The sequence below is a fragment of the Lepidochelys kempii genome, chromosome 10, assembly GCF_965140265.1.
Source record: "Lepidochelys kempii isolate rLepKem1 chromosome 10, rLepKem1.hap2, whole genome shotgun sequence".
Classification (NCBI taxonomy): Eukaryota; Metazoa; Chordata; order Testudines; family Cheloniidae; genus Lepidochelys; species Lepidochelys kempii.
The window spans coordinates 4,534,029-4,545,970 of record NC_133265.1 but is presented as its reverse complement, the minus strand read 5'-3'; positions in this window follow the sequence as shown (position 1 = coordinate 4,545,970).

Here is an 11,942-nt window from a genome sequence, read left to right as displayed (position 1 = left end):
TAAAAATAGACCCTGCCTACAAGCCTAACTCCCGATCAGACTACTGTTGATCCTTAGCAGGTGCACATTGGCATAGCTCCATTAAAGTACATGTGGATGTGACGAAGTGGGAATTTTCTTAATGTTTTGCATGAATATTGTGTGCCTCAGTTTCCCCTATGTGTTGCACAAGTATCTAGGTGATGGGGAAAGGGTGCGAGATCATTGCAGAGACCCTAGGGGGCAGGTGTGAGTGCCATCTAGCTCCATGGACCCTGACAATGGCCAGACATTCTGTGTCCTGGCAACTTATTGCCAGGGCCCATCCTTTGTAAGGAGCCAGCCAAAGGAGTTACAGAACAAAGAGAGAGGTGGAGGCCAGCTAACCAGTTTGCCCAGGAAAGAGACAAAGGATGGAGGAGGGGCAACTGGGCATGCAGGAGGGTGGGCTACTGGAAGCTGGTCGGTCTCCTGGTTTGGGTGCAGAGCCCAGGGCTCTGGATCCCCCTGCCACACCCACCCAAGATGGACTTTGCTGAATCTTCCTACTTCCTGTGCTATCAAGAACTGTTCTATGCTGTGTTCCAGACAACTAATAAACCCTTTTACAACGCTGGCTGAGTCACTGCTGACTGCGAAGCTGGAGGTGCATGGCCCCTTTGGGGGTGTGTGCAAGGCTTCCCCAGGTGTCCCATTCAGGTGAACACCCTGCGGGGAGCTCATGACGTGAAACTCTGAGGGATGAACGCTTCAAGGTCAGACCCAGGAGGTGCTGAAGCCAAGGAGGCTCGCCTTAGTGAGAGTGTGCCCGGAGGGGAGTCACACTGCAAGACGGTCCTGTCTGAACTTCATTCAGAGCGGTCGTCCCAGAGCACAGAGCCTCTGCACCCCTGACAGTAGGCATGCTGATTTACACTAGCTGAAGATGTGGCCTTCTATAAAGATCCCTTCAGGATGGAAGCTGCTACAATAGTGCAAGACTTTGTTATGACGTTATTAAACAGCCTTGCTAATAATCACTATAAAAGACAAGGGCTGCGAAAAAACTAAACTAAAATGCATGATACCAGCAGAATTGTGTCTTTGTAGCATGTGTGCCAGGAAGCATAAAAAAAATGACAGTTGATAGATACTAGCAGAGAAGAAAAACATGTCACCCATCCTAATGCCATCCAGATGAGCTTAATTCAAAAAAACTTCGGCATGTGGCTTCAATAAGATCAGGGGACCCTGCCAAGAGTCACACTTCCTATATTGGATTGCATAAAGGCTAGACGTGTAAGACATGGAGAGAGCACAGGATAGCCCTGTGCCAACCAGCAAATATATAACACTGGAAGCATAAAATATTAATCACTGATGATAAAACAATAGGAAAAACCTGCCTTTTGAGGCAGACATCAATCCTCACTCAGCAGGGAACACCAAGAGAGGCCAATACCATACAGGTTCTGTTTAAATATTTGCCTTCCTTAATGCTCACGCAAAAAAGCATTCACTTTGAAGTTGAAAATAGACTGTAAATGTCTTTTGTGGGAGATGAAACATGATAAGACATGAAACTAGGAGGCTAAACCATAGTTAATCACGGTGGTTTTACAAGCAACAAATCATTATTGTAGACATAAAGCGTATTACTTAAAAGAGCGCTCCTATGAAGTTCAGTAGAAAGAAAAGTACCACCCTGACAGCACAAAGGACACAGAGCTTTTCAAGTCAGGACTCGTCCATAATAGCTGGGAAGGCGACCCCTCCAAAGAGGCAAGAAAGCACATTGCTCTGAGCTCCGTGCTTTATTCACGTATGCAGATGAGCACATTCTATCTGAGTCCCATCACTTAAGGACAGTAGCTACAGATGCTCTCCACATTATGCAAAAGGTTATTCACCTGATCTTCAATGAATCTTAGGCAGACACAAGCTAAACAGACCAGCTGTTTATGCAAAACGGTGTAGCTAAGAGATCCAACCTCAAAAACTTGGTCGCACAGCAAAAGGCCCTATTTGTAATATATTTAGTGTGATTTCACTGGTGCCATAAAGACATAACATGACAATATGTCCCCAAGGTATTTACAGAGGGAGGTGACAATGCCTTGGCATCATAATCCAAATAGCCAACTCCTTTGGAAAAACCCTGGGAACACACCAGAAAATTCCATGGGAGTCCCTTTGTGGGATTTCCCAGAAAATGTCTCCTCAGCTGGGAGCGACAGGAAGCTCAGAGAGTTGGCAGCAACTGGTGCCTCCCAGCTTCATAGATTCAGGGGGTCTGCAGGGAAGAATCTTCTTTTATCAGACAATAGCGAGATCAAAGCTAGCTCAGAGACATCTACAATGAGCAGCAACCTCACCCCAGGACTGCAGTGGGGATATCCTCTGTGTCTCATTGAAAGTCGCTTTGGAGCTTGAGAAATTTTTGCCCAGGATCTCTTTTCCACTTGATGTGGACAAAAGCTCCTGCTGCTGCAATTGGGAGTTCTATGAATGCAGCGAAAGAAGCATTGCTGAGCACTTACCTTTCTCACGCCTCAATGAGCTTCCATTTATATAAGAAAATGGGAACAACCATACTGGGTCAGACCAGTGATCCTTCTAGCCCAGTACCCTGTCTTCCAACAGTGGCCAATGCCAGGTGCTTCAGAGGGAATGAACAGAACAGGGCAATTTTTGAGTGATCCATTCCCTGCCATCTAGTCCTAGTGTCTGTAATCAGAGGTTCAAGGACACCCAAAGTATGGAGATGCATTCCTGACCATCTTAGCTAATAAAAGCTTTAATCTGTCTAGCTCAGGTGCCAGTCCATTGATGGATCTATTCTCCATTATCTAATTCTTTTTTGAGCCCACTTATACTTCTGGCCTTCACAATATCCCCTGGCAGTGAGTTCCACAGGTTGACTGTGCGTTGTGTGAAGAAGTACTTCCTTTCATTTGTTTTAAACCTGCTGCCTATTAATTTCATCAGGTGAGCCCTGGTCCTTGTGTTATGTGAAGGGATAAATAACACTTCCTTATTCACTTTCTCCACACCTGTCATGATTTTACAGACTTAATAGGTAATGAAGTTTGGCTTACTGGCCTGTAACTGAAACACTGTAACACCTCTGGAATCTTTTTTTAAAAAATCAATATTACATTACCTACCCTCCAATCATCTGGTACAAAGACTGATTTAAGTGGTAGGTTATATACCATAGTTAGTAGTTCTGCAATTTCATATTTGAGTTCCTGGTGACTTATTACTGTTTAATTTATTGATTTGTTCCAAAACCTCCTTTACTGACACCTCAATCTGGGACAGTTTCTCAGATGTCACCTACAAAGAATGACTCAGGTGTGGGATCTCCCTCAAATCCTCTGCAGTGAAGACCAATGCAAAGAATTAATTTAGCTTCTCCACAACAGCCCTGTCTTCCTTGAATAATCCTTTAGCAGCTTGATCATCCAGTGGCCCCACTAATAGTTTGGAGGCCTTCCTGCTTCTGATGTACTTCAAAAAAAAATTGTTGTTAGTTTTTGAGTCTTTTGCTACTTGCTCTTCAAATTCTTTTTTGGCCTGCCTAATTATACATGCAGTCACTCTCCAGCAGCATAGGTAAGGTCATTTGTTCTACAGAAATGGATGGGAGGAAGGAAGAAAGCATAGACAGCCACACTGCTGCGGACTGTCATGTTGCAGAGGTTATCAGAAGAGGATGTGCAAAGTAGTTCTTTGCCCTAGTCCCGTTCACACCATTTGGCAGATTAACAAACCCATTCAGAGAAAATCAGGATCCATTTGCGAATAATTCCCAAACAGAATAGGGGCTGAATTCATCATAAATTCATCACCAATGTATTCACTGTGGCCTTGACTTCTTTGGGAATTTGTCCTTGATTCCAGCAATCAAGGATCAGCCGAGGCAGCTGGCCCCGTGCAAAACCCCTAGTATGGGCAAGAAAAACTGCTATTTGCACTGGAGGGGCTGACCCCTGCTTGAAAGTGGAACAGGCCCCACTAGCATGCCTTGTTGAGTGTTGAGCTTTGTACAAGGGCAAGCTATCAACAGCTGGAATCAGAGCAGGCATGACTACAGGCAACCGGCGCCAACATCAGCAGCGCAAGCCAGTAAAGAGCGAGGAGGAATGATAACAAAAAAGAAAAGGGAGTGTGAAAATCTTGATCCGCTGATGCTGGATCCGCTCAAGTAAAATACCATCGGCTATAATGCTCAGACTGAAATCAGTTTCTTCAAATGGAGAAAACGGGGAGGGAGGGCGGGTCAGAAGGGGCATATATTTTTATATAACAAAATGAAGAATATTATTAGGAAAGAGATGCATGAAAGTGTGACTGATTAACACATAAACCCTCACTAATTGCTTTAAAAGTCAGATCTCAGCAGCTGGGGGAAAAAATTATTTAAATTTTCCTTGGGCTACACATTTTTCCAGAAAGCTCAGACTAGCTGTGAATGTTTCCAGCCATTATCTCTCTAATTAACACACACCACAAACTGAAAACAAATGTCAACACCTCTTGGCTTTAAGAGATTTGCTTGGATTAAGCAAACTCCTTGAAATGGGTCACCTAGCCATTCCCATTAGGTGCATGAATTCTGCTGGGAGTGATGCAGCCAGGAATAAAGATAGATGAAGTTATTATCAGAGACTGCAGTGAAATAAGCCTTTAATTTTCTCCAGATGTTTTTGGATTTTCTCTATTGACAGGTGTGCTCTCAGAAGGATTGGGAATGGGGGCTCTGATAGGAAGACGACTTTCATCTAATTAAACTTCTTTTCTGCATGTCAGTAAAATCCAAAGTGTTTTTTTTATCTAATTTTATTGTATGCAATTGACAAAAAAAATAGCTGCAGCCCCTTGCTGAGTTGTCACAGCCCCAGATGTAATTAAAGCAATTCTTTTTAAACACGACAATTCTAAAAGCCTGAGAATTAGATTACGTAAAGTGCATCGAATCTGTTTTATGAAATGGGCCAGCAGTGTTGATATGCGGGGTAGAAAAAGGCTTTGCAATTGTGGAGTTGCAGGAAATTCCACTCTCCAGGGAGACAAGGAAAGAACTGCCAATAGGAGAGGAAGGGAGGGTGGGTGTATATTTTAGCAACACAGTTTAATTCTCAAGAGCAGCTTTCATTCTAGATGGGATATTTCTTAGACAGCTAATACGTGGCCAGAGAGTGGGATAACCCTAGACAGGTGGGATAAAGAGTACCTTCTTATCCTCCACCCATTTCTATGGGTCCCGGGTCAAAGGGCATGTCACGAGCATACAAAAACTTAAGCTAGGCCAGTGCTGCCTCCCATGCTAGGCTCTCCATCGCAGGGGAGGTGAGAGCAGCCTTTAAGTCCTCACCAGGCAGTGAAGCTGAGCTAACACCACAGCGCACGCGGGCTGCGCCTTGTTAAAGAGTGTTGAAGCTTCCCCTCCAGCTTGCCATGGAGAAGATCCGCTGGGTAGGCAGGAATGCCGCTGAGGAATCCTACTGCTCCATGGCTTCTCCTCCTTCCCACAACACGACCCCACTGAAGCCAGCTCCCTAGCAGTGGGACTATGCTCTCCATCTGCAGGGCAGTGTCAGTGATATTGTAGGTTTCAGAGTAGCAGCCGCGTTAGTCTGTATCCGCAAAAAGAAAAGGAGGACTTGGGGTACCTTAGAGACGAACCAATTTATTTGAGCAGAAGCTTTCGTGAGCTACAGCTCACTTCATCGGATACACAAAGTGAGCTGTAGCTCACGAAAGCTTATGCTCAAATAAATTGGTTCGTCTCTAAGGTGCCACAAGTGATATTGTAGTCACTTCAGAGGGGAGCGGGAAGGCTGAGGGGGCTGCGAGGGAGGCAGTGAGGATGGATTCTAATCTCAGCTTCCCCAGTATAGATCTACCAGCCTCCATGGCTTCACCCTGGATTTACACTGGCGTGTCCAGCCCTAGGCCACTGTGACGGCCGCCATCTTGGTCGATGCTGGGGACTGAACCAGGGACTTACTGGGCTGACAGCACAGACTTGGACTAAAGAACTAGGCTCTGTAGCTGGGGGCTGTAACAGCCTCACCTCCCCTGTAGATCAGGCACAGAGAGGGGTGCAGGACACACACTGAACAATGGGTTACAGCAATGACGTCATGTCTGACTGACAGACCTACGCTCGTGAAGGCCTGATTTAGCAGTGAACATCTGAGTTCAGTCCAGCGCCTCCTGGACACAGGCCCCTCATCACAAAAGCCACCACCCCAGCCAGCACTAAGAGTACCCTTCTTGTGACAGTCTCAGCAGAGAGGCCCAGGACTGAATGTGCCCTGGGGCTCTCCTGACATTGCCGGCTCTGACCAAGGTAGGGATGGGGCAGTGGGAGAGCCTTTGCCGCACTGTCAATCCTCCATCTGTTTTGTGGGTACAGGGCTGTCAATGCCGCACCTTGCACCAGCTCTAAACAAAACACAGAATGCAGCCGCAGTCCTACGCATGGGGCATTGTTAGCACATCACAGCCCTAAAGATTTGTTAGATGGAATGTACACAGTCTGGGTCTACATCTGGGAAGGGGCCAGTGCCCTCAACAGCTGCAGGAGCTCAAGATCAGACCCAGCTTTGATATAGATAAGTCTCTGAACCAGACGCTCAGCTGTTATAAATCAGGGTCACTCAGGATCTGTCTCTCTGACCAGCCGTAGTCTTGGAGTGGCCAGCTAGTTTATGAGCCCTTGTCTCCCGAGAATGGAACTGCTGCACCAACCTTGGATAGTTGTACCTGACCCTCCTCGTTTGGACTATACCATCTGGCCCGGTTTTCAAAGTCACCCCATCACACAAAGAAAAGGAGTACTTGTGGCACCTTAGAGACTAACCAATTTATTTGAGCATGAGCTTTCGTGAGCTACAGCTCACTTCATCGGATGCATACCGTGGAAACTGCAGCAGACTTTATATATACACAGAGAATATGAAACAATACCTCCTCCCACCCCACTGTCCTGCTGGTAATAGCTTGTCTAAAGTGATCATCAGGTTGGGCCATTTCCAGCACAAATCCAGGTTTTCTCACCCTCCACCCCCCCACACAAATTCACTCTCCTGCTGGTGATAGCCCATCCAAAGTGACAACTTTTTACACAATGTGCATGATAATCAAGTTGGGCCATTTCCTGCACAAATCCAGGTTCTCTCACCCCCTCACCCCCCTCCCAAAAACCACACACACAAACTCACTATCCTAACCAGCAGGATAGTGAATTTGTGTGTGGGGGGGTGGAGGGTGAGAAAACCTGGATTTGTGCTGGAAATGGCCCAACCTGATGATCACTTTAGATAAGCTATTACCAGCAGGACAGTGGGGTGGGAGGAGGTATTGTTTCATATTCTCTGTGTATATATAAAGTCTGCTGCAGTTTCCACGGTATGCATCCGATGAAGTGAGCTGTAGCTCACGAAAGCTCATGCTCAAATAAATTGGTTAGTCTCTAAGGTGCCACAAGTACTCCTTTTCTTTTTGCGAATACAGACTAACACGGCTGTTACTCTGAAACCCCATCACACAGCCGCTCAAACCGAGCAACTTGGAAGACAAGTGCCTGGTGCTAATTTGACGTAACGCTCCTTCTGACAATTTGCAGATGTAATGAATAGGCAGTTCTGTGTGGTCTTTGCAGGAAGGTTAAACTTGAGGAAACTTTAGACATCCACAGCTGTAAAATCAAGACTCTTCAAATTGTGACCTTTGACCTTGTGCTTCTAGTAGAAGACCCAAACTAGAGGTCAGATGCACTAAGAAACCCCTGGTGCTGGGAGTGACCTGATGAATAACACTTCCATATATGCACAGAGCAAACGTTGGATCACTGTGAATTATTTCAACCCTGAGAGAGACTAGACATCATGACAAGACCCCTATTCAAGGAAAACAGCACGTTAGAGCAACAGAAGTCTTGGAAAGATTCTCATCGGTGATGAGCAATTACCTTCCAAACAGGAAGAGAAGCTCCTAAAATGGTGGGGCTGGGGCTGTCTTGTGAACAATGTATTTCTTTGTCATCAAAACTCTAGGTACGCGCATGTTTACACCATTTACTTGCACCACTTGCAGGAAAAAGAGGCAATGCTCCTCAGTACAAAACACTAACAATAATCCATATCCGGATCTCACCGATAGTGGTGTAAATCCACAATAAAGCTGAATGGATACTGTATAACGTATCTATCTAAATAAAAATCACATCTTCTCTTCAGTGGCCTTCATCTCTGTTTGTATTCCTTTTCTTTTGGAGGAAAGGGCTATGCCTTACTCTATGTCCAAAGAGCACCTCGCACAATGGGACCGTGATCCTGGTTTGAGTAACACTGCACCACAAATCATGTGCATCGTGCTTAGGAGAAGCTTCCCATAAACATCCTCAAACCTAACTTCTTCTCCCCTCGATATCGCTGGAGCCAATCAGAGCTCCCGTGGGTAGTACGTGGCTGGGGCTATAGCTCTAGTAGCCATTGGGTAGAGGTCAGGATGTAACAGCTGTCTGGGGACTTCAAGACTTTGGACGTCACCATTTTTGGGCTTGAGCCCCCAGAAGGGTTTAATGATACCAAACCGCTGGCTACACGTCAGCTCTCGGTATGTCACCAGGGATGCTGATTGTGAGCCAGATGTTTTCTATCTGCCTCATTAACTCTTAAAGAACTCCTGGTCCACCACGCAGTAGGTAGTGTCTCCAGTTCAGACAGCTGCTGAGAGGTAAAAACACTATGTGAGATTTCAGCATTGGCTTTTACATCTTCTCTCCTATCTGGTAATACAAATAAGGGCACAGTCATAAAGATCTTCCTCTGAAATCTCCATGGGGAGTGGGGGGGGGGGAGGTTGGGGAAGGCACCAGCTGATGTTAGAAAAAACTTTTGACTGAAGGGCAGATATGAAGGGGGGCGGGGGTCAGTGCTTAAAGGGCAGAGATTGCCAGGGGTCGCAGACAGCCAAAAAAAATAAAATCAATCAAGTTGGTTCGCTTGGAGCACACTTGAAGCAGTCTTACCAAAACTCCTGCCCCCAGATTACAACAGACCCCACCAACACACACATTTTTCAGACCACTTTAAGCACTGCTGGGGAGAAAGGAGCCTAGGAATTGCCAGACTGAATCAGGCACAAGGTCCATGTGGTTCAGTGCGTGTTCTCTGACTGCGTAGAAGCCTCAAGTGGAGTCTCTGGCCCAGATCCTCAGCTGGTGCAAATTGGCATGGCTCAACTGTAACGGAGCTGTGCTGGTTTGTACCAGATGAGGATCTGGCCCTGTGTATTCAAGCAGAAACGATTTATGGCAAATGTGTGTGTGTGTATGTGTGTATATATATATATATTAGCTACTGCACTCAGTGTAATCTTGGGTCAGACTGCTGCTTTATCCTAATTAACTTGCCTAAAGGAATAACAATAATTAGAACTTCCTAATGTCTGGTGGTCATTTTTTAATATAATGTAATTTTTATAGGAATTTTTCTTTTTTTATTATTATTATTCAGAAAATGAGTCACTCTCTCTTCCTCTCCGACATTTCCACTTTTCACTCCAGCCATTTCTATGGAGGTCAAAGGGGTATGTCCACTCTGTGCCGTGCAAAAGAGAAAAAAAAAAACAAGGTCAGACTGAGGCTATTGGGAAGGAAAGTAATGATTTTTTAAACAAGTAGCGAAGTTTACTTAGGCCTGGTAACATAATTCAATTTCTGTTCTCAGAGCCCTTTATCTCATTAAATTCATGGTGCTGATGAGAGGCCTCTTTTGCTCAACTAAGCAAAATATTCTTATTAAGTCAGAATTGTCATTAGTTTAATAACAAAACAAGGGTTTAATGATGGAGGACGGGGTCAGGCCTCATCGGAGCCCATCATAGACAATGATAAGCAGTGATAGAGCAATCAGGCACTCGGCAGAACAAGCATCGGAAAAGGTTATAGCAGAAAATAGGAATGTTCTCGAACAAATGGGAATCCCAGACAGGGCTGCCGAGGTCTCTAACAATGGACAGAAGGGTTGCTGAACGCTCTGAAACCCAGCAAGAGGGAGGTCTCAGGGCCCAGGCTCCAGCCCAAGCAGGAATGGTGACACGGCTCTTTTTAGCCCCACAAACCTGGTCTCTGAGACTTGGTGCCACAGGTTTTTCTTTGCAGCATAGACATATCCTAATAGTTAAAGATCAGCTGAAGCCCCGAAGTATGAGGTGTGAATTTTCTTCCAAAATTTTTGTAGCTTTAACTATTATAACTGGATATTCTGGTTATCCATATAAACATCCAGTCTCTTCTGGAATCTTACTAGGTTCTTGGGCTCAACGACATCATGTGGCAATGAGTTCCACAGGCTGATTATGTGTGGGTGGGGGATTGTTGGGAAATGTATATCTTTTTACCAGTTTTGAATCATACACACATGTGGATAATTACATTAGGCTGCATGGAGCTATGCATATATTATCAGGACCAGTACTACCAGGGGACAAATCTCTCCTCCGCCCCAAACAATCCTCAAAGGGCCACAAATCGTTGTCAGAAAGGCCAGAGTTTCATGTACAGAAACATGTACTAAGTTTCTATTGTTAAGCAGTGGAACAGCAGTAGATTGGAGAGTCCTCATCCTTTATAGAAATTATAAATCACAGCAAAATACAGTAGCCAAATTTTACTTTTAAAAACTCTTTAAAATCTAAGATTTTCCAGGGCTCTAACTAGCCCCTGGACTCTTGGAAGGTTGTGTATTTTTTAAATAGAGGCATCCAGGGACCCCAAAATACCCTCTCCCCCCCCCGGCCCCCCCAGTAATAGGACCCTAGAACCATCTCTGCCTGCTATGTTTAGGTTTTCTGCATGCAATGCCTGTCTAGGTCAAAGAGTCATTGCTGGAAGTAAAGAGGTAGCAAGGCTATGTAATCTAGTGACTAGGTGCTGGACTGGGAGTCAGGAGTGCTGGGTTCTATTCCTATCACTTCCCCCATTTCACCTCCCACTCTGTCACTTTAGATTGTAAGCTCTTCAGGGCAGGGACTCTCTCTTACTAGATGTGTGTACAGCACTAGCCCAATGTGGACCTGTCACAGGGTCCACTCACTGCTAGGGGCACCTTCTCCTGGCCACTCTGGGGATTAGCTCCTGCCAGGTGCTGCGCCCTCCTGTGGCGCTCTCTCCACCCATCATCCTCTCCCACCTGGCAGCCCTTCCCTCCAGGAGCTGTAGCCCTCCGGCCAGGTCACTATGGGCCTCCTCTTCCAGGCTATCCAAGTCTTTTGGGGCAAAGTGTCCCAGGCAGTCCGCTCTCCACTGCCTGGTCTGTGCCACTTCCCAGTGACAGGTAGGGGAACCCAGGCCCAACCTCTACTCCAGGTTCCAGTTCAGGGGCCCCTCTCTTCAGCAGCCAAGGTCTCCACTATGCTATCCCTTCTACTTTCCCCCTGAGCCTTGCCTGCCCTTCTGGCTCTTCCCCTTCTCCGGGTTTGCCAGCCACACATTTCCCTCTACCTACTGTCTTGGATGAGGAGGACTGCATGAGATGTCACTTTGGAGCTGATCATCATGCTGCTTAGGGAGAACTCCTGGTCTGGGCTGCTTTGGGGCCATGAACTGGGTTAACGACAGATGCATCTCCTAAGGTTTGGAAGTGTCGTCTGGCTAGCCCCTACTGTGAGATGGGCTCCTACTATGAGAGAGGGAAAGGGGGGCATTCTTCGTGCTCTGACAGCAGAACAAAGAAACCCCTTGGAAAGATCATTTGCAGTATATTTTTAAAAAATGGAACTGTAACCAAAAAAAAAAAGAGAGAGAGAGAGAGAGAGAGAGAGAAACGCTAGAGTCCTCTTTTCCTTTGCATCAAGGCATGGTCCAGCCACTGGCTTTTACACTAGCTGCGGCTATTCTCCAGGGAAACAGAATTCCTTCTCAAATAGCACAAGATGTGTTAGGGCTGAAAACGATATTGAAAGAG